This window comes from Vombatus ursinus, unplaced genomic scaffold, assembly GCF_900497805.2.
Source record: "Vombatus ursinus unplaced genomic scaffold, bare-nosed wombat genome assembly UNPS02014812.1, whole genome shotgun sequence".
In the NCBI taxonomy this organism is placed as follows: domain Eukaryota; kingdom Metazoa; phylum Chordata; class Mammalia; order Diprotodontia; family Vombatidae; genus Vombatus; species Vombatus ursinus.
Genome location: NW_020954590.1, coordinates 43,459,392 through 43,470,678, shown reverse-complemented (window position 1 = coordinate 43,470,678; position 11,287 = coordinate 43,459,392). Strand labels below are relative to the sequence as shown.

At 42.7% G+C, this 11,287-nt stretch overlaps 1 protein-coding gene across 1 annotated transcript in view; it reads right to left on the bottom strand.

Annotated features, from left to right (window-relative positions):
• LOC114053830 (band 4.1-like protein 3) overlaps positions 1-5,435 on the bottom strand; it is a 291,289-nt gene extending 285,854 nt beyond the window's left edge. The window contains exon 1 of the mRNA XM_027876951.1: positions 5,139-5,435. The gene's annotated coding sequence lies outside the window, so the exon portion shown is untranslated. The remainder of the gene's footprint in view (positions 1-5,138) is intronic.
• Between the last annotated feature and the right edge of the window lie 5,852 nt (positions 5,436-11,287).

The window sequence follows — 11,287 nt, the reverse complement described above, 5'->3', positions numbered from 1 at the left end:
GTTCAGAAAACATTGAAAAGTCCAGATTGGCTGGAGTGTTGGGTATGTGTTATGGAGTAATGAGAGATAAGGTTGGAAAGGTATATTGAAGTTAGATTGTAGAGGGTTTTGGCTTCAATGATAAGGAGTCCAGATTTTAAAAAACTTAATCTGGTAGCCAAATGAAGGATTGGATGAATTAGGAGAGACGAATCAGGAAAAATTCAACAGTTTAGAAAGTGACTACTGTAGTCCTGATCTGAAGTAATAATACCCTAAACTGGGAATGGAAGAGACAGATGCATGAATGTGTAGAATTTGAGATGACTGACATTTCAAACCTGAATAACTGGGAGAATGGTAGCATCAACAACAGAAATGGGGAAATATGAAAGATCTCATCTGGGGTCTTGGGGAAGATGAATTTGGATTTAGACATGGTGAGCATGAGGTAGATATGAGGTGTGCAAATGATGATATGTAGCCAACAGTTAGAAATGCAGGACTCAGACTCAAAAGAAGGGTGAGGACTGGAGGCATAGATTTAGGAGTTGTCTATTTATCATCACTACTACTAATTTCAGAAGATTTTAAATGATCTCTTCCTTTATCTCAACATTCCCAAGATAAGTACTACCCTTATGAATTTATTTTGTCTAACTGACTTCTATGCCTTTCACCAGGCTGAAATTCCCACCCCCCACATACCAATGCTTACTGTGTTAAAGCCAATTTAATGAAATCTACAATCCACTCACCTACAGCCTTTAACCTAGTTAACTGCTCCTTTCATTATGAGACTTCCAAACTATTGTCCCTTTACATCAAATTTATTTTACATTTTCAGAAACTCCATCAGGATACTGTCCTTCAAATTACCTTTGGATTACATGATACTAGTTTTACAACATACAAGTCAGGTTCACCATTTATGCCCTGCTCTAAAGACATCATGGACATGTCAACATGAGCTAACTACTCTCAGATAAATGTTTTTACCTTCTATTTACTATCATCAAAACCAAAGAAAGTCTATATTCTCACCCTTGAAATGTGTTGATCATCTCTGATTTCTATCTTGCCCTGCTTTCCTACTTCATCACACAATAACAAATCATTTCACTCTGTTTTTGAGATCTACCCATAATTCTCCATCTTTACTGCCAAGACTTCAGTTCAATACTTTTTCCATTTCTAGCCTCTTTATAAGCTCTCCATTGGAAAACCATTTTCTCACTAACCTATTTTCTTCTATTCTGTTAACTATTTTTTTGTCCGATAAGGGTTCTTTGTGATGTATGTGTGGACGTGTATACATGTGTGTATCACTTTCTTTTTAAAATCAGATAATTGTGTAAGCATTATTTCTCACATTAGCACCATTGTAGATTATGATTATTATTATTATTGTTCTTCCAGATCAGGGAACCCAGTGATTGAATTCTATGACTGTAATTCAGTTAGAGCTAGACACCTACCTCCTTGACTCTTTTACCCCACTACTCACTCCTAACCACCTTTAAATACCACATTATTTTACTATAGTTTGACTTTTCACTGCTCCTCCCTTTCACTTTCGGAGAAAGCACAACTATATTCATGAAATTACCTGTATTGTCCAAATCCCAATCCCACCCTCATAGAAGATGGTATCCTGGGGTGGAGGTGTAGAAGGAAAATACTGAGTTTTGAAATCTGAAAACCTGAGTCTAAGACATATTTCCTATGCTTTTAGTATCCAACTTTTAAGAAGTCATTTTAGGGGCAGCTAGGTGGTACAGTGGATAGAGCACTGGCCCTGAAGTCAGGAGGACCTGAGTTTAAATCCAGCCTCAGACCAAACACTTGACACTTGCTAGCTGTGTGACCCTGAGCAAGTCACTTAACCCCAATTGCCTCACCAATAAAAAAAAAAAAATTAAAGAAGTCATTTTATTTCCCTTGGAAAGTTGGCCTGGATGATCTCTTAAAATGTCTTCCAACTCTAACATTCTAGGACACATTAAGTGCCTCCCAATTGAAATTTCTTACTAACTTCAAAATTTTAACTTATGTAGCAATAAGTCAGTAATAAGTATCTGTGCACTATTGGAATTGAAAAGGACTGTTAATTGTTGGTTTAATATTATTTCTTTAATAATCTTTTCCCATAGGCATTATCAAACATTCTCAACCCCAGGTATTAAGGAGTAGACATTTCTTTTCCCATTGAAAGAATCACATCAATCAGAATGAAAAAAAATTTTTCCCAAGTACTACATATTCTAAGAGACCCATCTGAAGTATGTTGCGTAGAAACCAAAGTTATATTAGAGGAACTTCTGCACTTGGTTTTACTCTGAGTCTAAAAAACATATATATTAGATCCAGATTGAAGAGGGGGGAGTATGGTCAGTACATCAATTCAAGCCTGAACTTTTCTGAGTTCCATTTGTGTGCATTATGAAATATAGGATCCCCAAGCCTTCTCTCCTCCCCACTCTCACCCCCAGTGAAATTCCAGATTTGGGTATTAAGAGGCTGGATAGGAATTCTTACAATGCCTATAAAGGAAAATTTAATAATCATCACTCCTCCCCCCATTCATTAACTATTCTCCCAGACTGCTTGCTTTTGATCAAACAGAATTTAGATATAAAGTAAAATTTGATTTGGAATTAGAGCTGTTTCCACTTGTATTCTTTATGTAGATTCCATCCTCCTCTGGCTGCAATAAGGTTTGGTTGGTTCCTAATCCAATGCACTTCAAAATGTATTACATGTGGGCTGTCAACCAGCCCTTCTCAATGTTAATCCATTACTCCAACACCTGGTTTCATAAAAAGAAAGTGACAAATAGAAAGCCTGGAAGCGTAGAAGGATCACATCTTGAAGACTATTGAGCTTTGCCATTTTACACGGAAACTATCGGTGTTCGTTACAGATCACAGCTTCTCACCCTCCAACCTAATCCAGTAAATCCTCCAGGTTCATTTCTTAGCTGCTTGGAATGTCCACTCCAAAATCACCTCCCTATCACCACCAGCCGCTGCAGAGCGGTCACCAGCCTGAAAGCAGCCTGGCAAGCTGACAAAAAGCTTTTCCAGTTCTCCAAAATTAAAAGATGAGGTTGGTGATGCTGTTCTCTGAGCTAGGGGAATTTCAGAAGGGAATGCTGGTTGCTGATTGCTGCTGCTGCGGTGGCTGCGACTGCAGCTACTAAGGGCTTTGGCTCATACAACCAATCAGTCCTCTCTCCCCACCCCCTCCCCAGCCCATAGATTTGCAGATCCACTCATTAACTTTAAACAAAACTCAAAATCTTTCCTTATTAATCGGCACATGCAGAATTTCTAGCTCGGACTTAGGGATGATAATGGGTGAAAGCAACTAGACTAGCCTCGTGCACCCTTGAGGGTTTCGTTTTTACTACTGCTTCCCTCTGCCTACTCATTTCTGTTGGAACTGCTGAAGGTTAAGTGCCCAGGCCAGGGAATAGGCATGGCTCAGCAGCATAGTCCATCAAGGAATCCATTAACTTAGGCAACATGACTACCCCAGTCCCTTAGCTGCAGGGCAACCACTAGGTTCATCTTCCGTAAAAAGCAAGTCCCAAAGCAGGGAAAGATCTTCATTCTGGGAAAGGAACCGCGCCCCCCCTCCCCAGCCCCCTTTGGGCTTTTTAAATGTATATTGCTGTTCGTTGGGGGGGGGGCAGAGAGATGTATTTCATTAACCTTCATCACTGGCCATTTCAACGCTAACTATGAGGCAGTTAAACCTTATCTTTAAGAATAAGATCTTATATTTAAAAAAAAAATTCCTTGGTTCTCCTCCACCACTCCCTTTCCCCACCCCCCGCCAATTTATTTTTAACCAGAATAATGCTTTTGCTTAAGGAATATAGAAGAGGAAAAAAAAAGGTAAGAGGAGACTCAGGATTGGAGCTTCTAGGAATGACAAGATGATGGCCACACGCTACGATGAGTGGCAGAGTCCTAGAGATCTCAGCAGACAGAACGAATGGGCTCGTTGTGCCTTCATTTACCCAAGAAAACACACACACACTCGCACGCACACATACTCGCACGCACACACACTCGCACGCGCACACACGCACACGCACACATGGGAGCGCAACTCTCCACATACCCTGAGCTTGGGTGCTCAGGGTGGATGACTAGTACTATCTTTAAGCAAGGACTGAATGGTTAAGGGTGAAAAAAGGTTCAGATCTAGGACTAGAATCCCGCCTCTTCCTATATCTCAAACCAAGGTTAAAAAAATTTTAAAACGTAGTAAGCCGCCCCCCCCCCCCGCCAACGCGCCATAATTCCACCCCAACCGTGCCGAGCTCCCAGCCCAACAAGGTCTGGAATCTGAGATTCGGTTCCATTGACATCCAGTTTAGGCTACAAGGGGCGCTCGCCTGCATTTCCATCGCACCCCTCGCTGCGGCACAGCTCCAGGCGGCCGAGAAGTATGGTACCTTTCCTCTAAAATATAAACTACATGCCGGCTGCATGAGAGCTGACTCCCCAGAGCCCCGCTGAACTCTATGGGGAGGCGCTGAAACTGCAGAAAGGGAAAGGATAAGGGAGAGAAGAGAGAGCTAGCAAGCTAAGCCACTTTAAGTGTTTGCAAATCAACATGGCATAATGTAAATTAAAAACAAAACACAACACAGACGCAGCCGGAAGGGAGGATGGGAAACACCGGGAGGAAGAGAAGTTGCCGAGTGCCAAGAGCCAAAAGACAGCACCTTCAAGGGCTCCTCCTTTAGGGATATTAAATATTTCTACACTTTGGCTGCTCACGGGCGCACATCCTCTTGGCCATGGAGGAGCCAGCCATGCTGGGCTACATGCTGCGGCTGTCTTTAAAGGCGTGCAAAGCGAGGAGCCCGTCCACCTTAAAAAAAAAATCTCCCGGCCACCTTAAACAGCACCTCTATTTCTGTCCATTTCCTCCACATGGACGCCCAGGAGTCCCGAGCATTCTGCTCCCTGGAGCTGGTTAAGTGGCAGCCAGACTCGGCGCCTCTAGCCCTGGTCAATCACCCTTTCCCCCATTGACCTCAAGCCAAGGACAGGCGTGGGAGCGGGGGTCCCTCCAGCCTAGCCAGCTCTGGGTTAGAACTAGGAACCAGGAGGTCAGCATGGGGTGCAGAAATGCCTCACCTGAGTTAAGAAGGCTCCTTCTTCCTCCGTCGCCTCCTGGAGACTGCTTCCTCCCACTAAATTCAACCTTCCTCAATGGAAAAAGTAGCGCAGGGTAGATAGGTAGTTCTGCTCACAGGTCCTGAGGAAACAGATCTCTTTCTCTTTTTGTACTTTCCCGGTCTTGATCTCCGAGTGTTCAGCTAGGATGGACTTGCGGAAGGCTCCGGGAGGGACCCAGGAGACCAGGGGCTTCCGCAGCAGCTGCGGCGGCGGTAGCAGCGGCACCTCTTAGTGCCCACCTGCAGCGCGCACGGTCCTGGGAGAGTCTGACAGCCCGCGCGGCTCAGCCTCGGCTCCGCCGGCTCCGCCCACGGCTCACCCACAGTGCCTCCCAGTTGGCTGCCCCCATCATTCCAGGCGTTCCCTCATTTGGGGGCCTCCCCTTCCCTCTCTCAGCTTCTCCCTACTTCTGTGCAGTGTGCAGCAGAAGTGCTGTTCTTTCTCACTGCCTCGTCAGGGTTTAAATCAGGCGGGATCTCAGAGCTGGCACATTTGAGAGGAAAGAGAATCCAGCGTCCGCTGTATTTTTTTTTTTTTTTTTTTTTTGGCGGGGTGAAGGTAGTGGGGGGTGGGGATGGGCAAAAGGGGCGGAGGAGGAGGGAAATGCACAGAAAATATACTCTTAAGATTTTTTAGCTAAGTGCCTGCAGCCCCTTAAAAGTGTCACAGCAGCCAAGATTTGAGTGAACTGCCATGCACGCAATTTTTAATTTCCATTTTAAAAGAAGGAAGGAGAAAGATGACTGTGGGAGAAAAGAGGAGGGAGGAGGGAAGGAACAGCAGCTTTCCCCAATTTACAAGTCATGCCTTTGTTGGCTTAAAATACAACTCTAAGATGGGATTCGGGGGGTCGGGGGAGGTAGGAGGGAAGGGTGAGGGGGTGGGGGAGGGAGAAGCTCTAAGAGATTTGTGAGACCGGCGTTGTATGTGGAATGAAGAGAACTGGATTTGAATTCCGGCTGGGTTTTTTCTTTAGCTATGACCTTGGACTAATCATTTAACTCTTCTAGGCCTAAGTTTCCTTAGATCATTTAAGTTAAAGCTGAAAGGGACCTTAAGGATACTGCTGTTCAACTCAATTTACAGACGAGGAAACTGAGGCCTTTGGGGAGGCTTTTTTTTATTTTTTAAGAGTCTGCATGAACTTAAACTTAACAAGGAAAGGAAGGCAAATTTCCCCATTCACTCCCTCATCCAAGGTCATGAAGGTAGCGAGTGGAAGAACTGGAATTGAGGGATTAGAAGACTTTCTGAGGTCGAACGTTCCACTATACCCACGCTGCCAACTCACTCCCTGTGTACAAGGAGGAAGCCATAGAAAAGCATTGCCAAGGGCCCTTCCAACTCTCAATTCTACGATCCCTTTATCTTTTTCTAGGGCAGCATTATTGCTTTGGGGAAGCATCAGGTATCAGCACTCAGTTAAAAGGTGCTGAGCATTGCACTTAAAATCGCTACTTTTAGACTGGGAATAGGACGAAGAGCTGACTCTCATTTATAGTTAACTTCAAAGCTAAAGACTTGTAGTGAGGGGAAAACAAGTACTCTAGCCTAGCTAGAGCTTTTTAAATAGCACCCATAGCACCTTCTTGCACATTTGACATACACAAGTATGTCTTAGTACAAACCCTTGTACCAAATCTTTGTACCAAAAACCCAGTAGAAGAAAACATGGGGTTCCTGCCAAAATTGGAAAGCAAGCCAGTTTAATTGAGAGGAGCTGCTTGCAAAATGAAGGGGCCATCAGGCAGGATGGATACAGGGCAGTTCTCTGGGATCTCAGATGGAATCTTCCTAAACCGATAAAGTGTGGGTGGGTTTTGGTTTGTTTGTTTGTTTGTTTTTATAGGGCTTTTATCTGGGTCTAGTAGGGCCAGGCATTGAGGGAAGAAGGGAGCAAGGAATCTGGCCCTGGAGACTGGTGCTGATTCATGTTGCTGGAAAGACTCCTGAAGAATATGGGGGCTAGCTGATATTTAAACTTCCTAATGAGAGGGAAAGGGGCTTTCCACAGCTAATGTTGGTCTTACTCTAGCAGGATGATTCAGCTTTCCTGTCAGGAGATTTTGAGTATCCCAGGGGCTTTTACTGAGTGGAGGAGGCTACTGGGGTCATTACAATATACATATGTATGCATGAAAGTATGTATGTATTTATACATGCTTGTCAGCTTAAGCAAACCAAGAGACATTTCTTAGTGACTTTCCAAACACCCCCACTCAACCTCCCCAATTAAAATACTTGGGAAGAAAATTTATGGATTTCTTATTCCACTGATTTAAAACATCCAATATCCTTTTCCCACAGTAATTCTGATGAGCTCCCTTGTTGAGGGTTTCTGTTAAATTGAAGAAAAAAAAAATAAAAGGAGATGCTTTGGGAAGTCACCCGAATTCCCAGAAACTTCCCAGTTTCAGGTGCTCTGAAGTGAAATACCAGCTATTTCCAGGCATCTCTTTGTTTATTAACATGATAAAAATCAACTGTGCAACCAAGCACATTTTATAGGCCATTATGGAAGTGCCCACAATTTGAGCCTGCAGGTATAGCATATGTAAGCGAGCTAGAAACATCATTAACATCACTAAGAATGACTAGGCAGTATGTTAAGCAAGCTCAAGCTAAACTCCATGTCCCAGCATCCTTCTAGCTTCTATATAGAGAAGGCAGGAAACAGGCAGTTCCTAACAGTCTGGCACAGAAGTGAGGAAGGCTGTAGGCTTAAAAGGGAATCAGTTGTATGCACTTCAGATACAAATCAGGTGCAGTTGGCATATGGCATACCTTTGTAGCTGTTAAGTAGCCTGGAATATTGCTTTGTAGCCACAGTCCTTAGCATTTTTAGACATTGAGAAGAGCAGGTGCTATCTGGCCTCCTTTGACAAAGGATCCTTCTTTGCCAGGAGTTTCCTATACCTGTGAAATCACAGGTCTGGTCCCACTGCCCTCCCCTGCCCTGCCCCCACTGCTTTAGTTTGCATTGTTTGTTTTTTTTTAATTCCTTTTGTACAATAGTAGCCAATCCTTTTCTTTGTCTAGTGGCTTCCTTCTCCTTCCTCCCAATGGATTCTTCCTCATCTTTCCTCTTGAAACTTTAAAGCAAATTAGTCTCTTTTAAGCACTCTACCTTCCAGTCAAACTGACCTACTCGATGTTCCCTGTACTTCTCTCACCTCCTGGCTTTGCATCAGCTTTTCCCCATGCCTGAAATTCTCTCTTTCCTCATCCTTGCTTCAGAGTATCTCTAGGAACCTTCCAATCTCAGCTCAAGTGCTAACTCCTGCAGGAATTCATCTCAATAACTACCACCGCCACCCCCAACCCCAATTACTGGTCTCCCAATGGAAATTATTTTGCATCAATCAATGAGCCTTGGGGATCCTACATAATAAGCACCATTGTACCAAGTGCTAGAGATTTTAAAACAAAATGGAAACAGCCCTTGCTCTTGGAAAGCTTACATTCTACCTGGGGAAATTGGTTGGTTGTCCTTTTTCTCAAAGAGAATCAAAATGACATCACTATGTTAGAATCAAGTTACAGTGAGTTCCACAGTGGCTGGTCAGACCAATATGAGCTCAGAAGGCTCTACCACAGGTTGGGCACGAATAGTTCATATGAACGTTTGGGATGGAGGTACCTCCAAATTTGCGTATCTCACAATTCTTTTGAGCTGCTGAAATTTCTGCTTTGCTCATAGAACACAGAGCCATTTTTCATGTGGGCACACCATGCTGGGTGGTCCCTTGCCAGTATCTCCCATATGACACAATCAATACCAAAGTTCTTCAGAGACAACACATACATACAGAAATAACACATACACAGATAGGTATATTTGATTCCAAGAAAACCATAGAGAGAAAGGCACTTAACAGCTCAGTGGTGCAGTGGATAGTGTTAGATTTGGAGTCAGGAAGACCAGAATGCAAATCCTTAATCAAACATTTACTAGCCATGTAGCTCTGAGCAAGTCACTTAACCTCTTATTCTCAGTTTCATCTGTAAAATGGTAGTAATACAGGTTGTTGTGAAGATTGAATAAGATAATATTTGTAAAATACTTTGCAAACCTCAAGGCAAATAATCACTTTGCCATTGTGTGGAGGACGGATTGGAGTGGGGAGAGACAAGACAGACCATTTAGAAGGCTGTTACAAGCCTTTCTTACACCTCTCTTGTTGAGAGGCAATGAAAGCCTGAACTGGTATTAAAACTACTAGCAAACTATTTTGTATTTCATTTTCTGTGTACATATTGTTTTCCCAAACAGAATGTAGGTTCATGACGTCAGTGACAATCTCATTTTTGTCTCTGTATCCCCAGGGCCTAGTATGGAGCCTGAAACATAACATGTATTCAGTAATTGCTTGTTGAATGAATGAAACAAGGAAAGAAAAGTTATGCAACATAACAATCCAATTCAAGAGGATTAAGGAGAAAATGCTTGTATCCCATTGGCCAAATGCTCATTTACTCGATCAAGTGTGCTTTAACCCTGAAAGGGGAAAATAATGAACAGGACTGAGGTACACAGCAGTCAGAGCTCCCTGTTAGGTAACTACAAATAATCATAGAGGAGGTAGGCAGAAATAAATCCATGATTTATAGTGAAGAATAGCATTAATAGGGAACCTACACGTGTTAAGAGAAGAGCTATTGGTATGTTCTCTGACAGCTGAGGGGGCAAACAAGGGAAGGCAAGGCAAGGCAATCAGCACTTATTTAGCGTTTGTTAGTGCCAGGTTCTGTGCTCTAGCACAACAAACAGAATAATAGGAAGTTTTATGGGGAAGGAGGGGAGTGTTGAAAAAGAAAATCCACTGGGAGTCCAACTGGGAGTCAAAGAAGCTAGTCAATACAATTTAATGAATGGCTTCTATGTTCAACACACTATGCAGTACTAAAAACAATATATTAAAAAGGTAGAAGGGGCAGCTAGGTGGAACAGTAGATAGAGCAATGGGCGTGGAATCAGGAAGACTCATCTTCATGAGTTCAAATCTGGCCTCAGACACTAGCTTAGTAATCCTGGCCAAGTCACTTAACCCTGTTTGCCTCGGTTTCCTCATCTGTAAAATGAGCTGGAGAAGGAAATGGCAAACCATTTCAGTATTTTTGCAAGAAAACCCCAAAATAGGGTAATAGAGAGTTGGACATGATGGAACAACAAAAAAAGGTAGAAGGCTTGTCCTAGTGGTGGTTACATTCTAATAGAGGAACACAGGACCAGTATAAAAGCATGTATAGGATAAAAATTACAGGAACACAGCTGTATTTATAAGACTAACTGCACCTACATCTACATGGAAAGTAAAGTTTTACTAAGGTGACTGTAGGTGGTAGAATTAAGAAGAATTAGGCTGGAAGGTTGGCAAGGAGACAAGAATCCTACCTTTGCACCAAAATAGTGCAGAGTTTAGAAAAGTAGTAGAACCTAAAGGAGAAAATCAGAAAAAAAGAACTTTTGCATTGGTCAGGTTTGAAGCACTGCTGCTAAACTGGAAATGACAGCTTGCTGTAGACTTCAGACTGACAGTTTATTATGCTAAATGACTGAATCACGTGTCACTATGTTGACTAGGTCACTGACAACACAGCTATAAAGGCTTTAAAATCAGCAACTATAAAAAGATTCTAAACATGTTCTTTTAAACCAGGTATTCTGCCAAGAGGAGCTAAGAGACATTTCCTGCCATGGACATGGGAACCCCTGGAGGCAAGAAGAACTAAGATCTCTTAGGATTTTGACTTTGCTGCAATGTTTTATGTGGTCACTCAAGTGTCAAAGGAGATCATTTCCTTTTTTTTTTAATTTCTGAAGCCCTACTTATGTTAGCAATCAGTCTTTTTGTAGCACCTTAAACATTTGTTACATTGCAATGCATATGGTACATACAATCCATTTGTCCTAAGGATAAATTGTATTCATACATATATACATGTGTATGTACACATGTACATACATATGTGTATATGCCGTGTGTGTGTGTGTGTGTGTGTGTGTGTGTGTGTGTGTGTGTGTAACAGGGCCTTTGGAGCAGTCTTAGTTAACCTGACATGGAGGCAAGCTGATGAGGAGTTGCTTGGACACACTAGATCTCCTA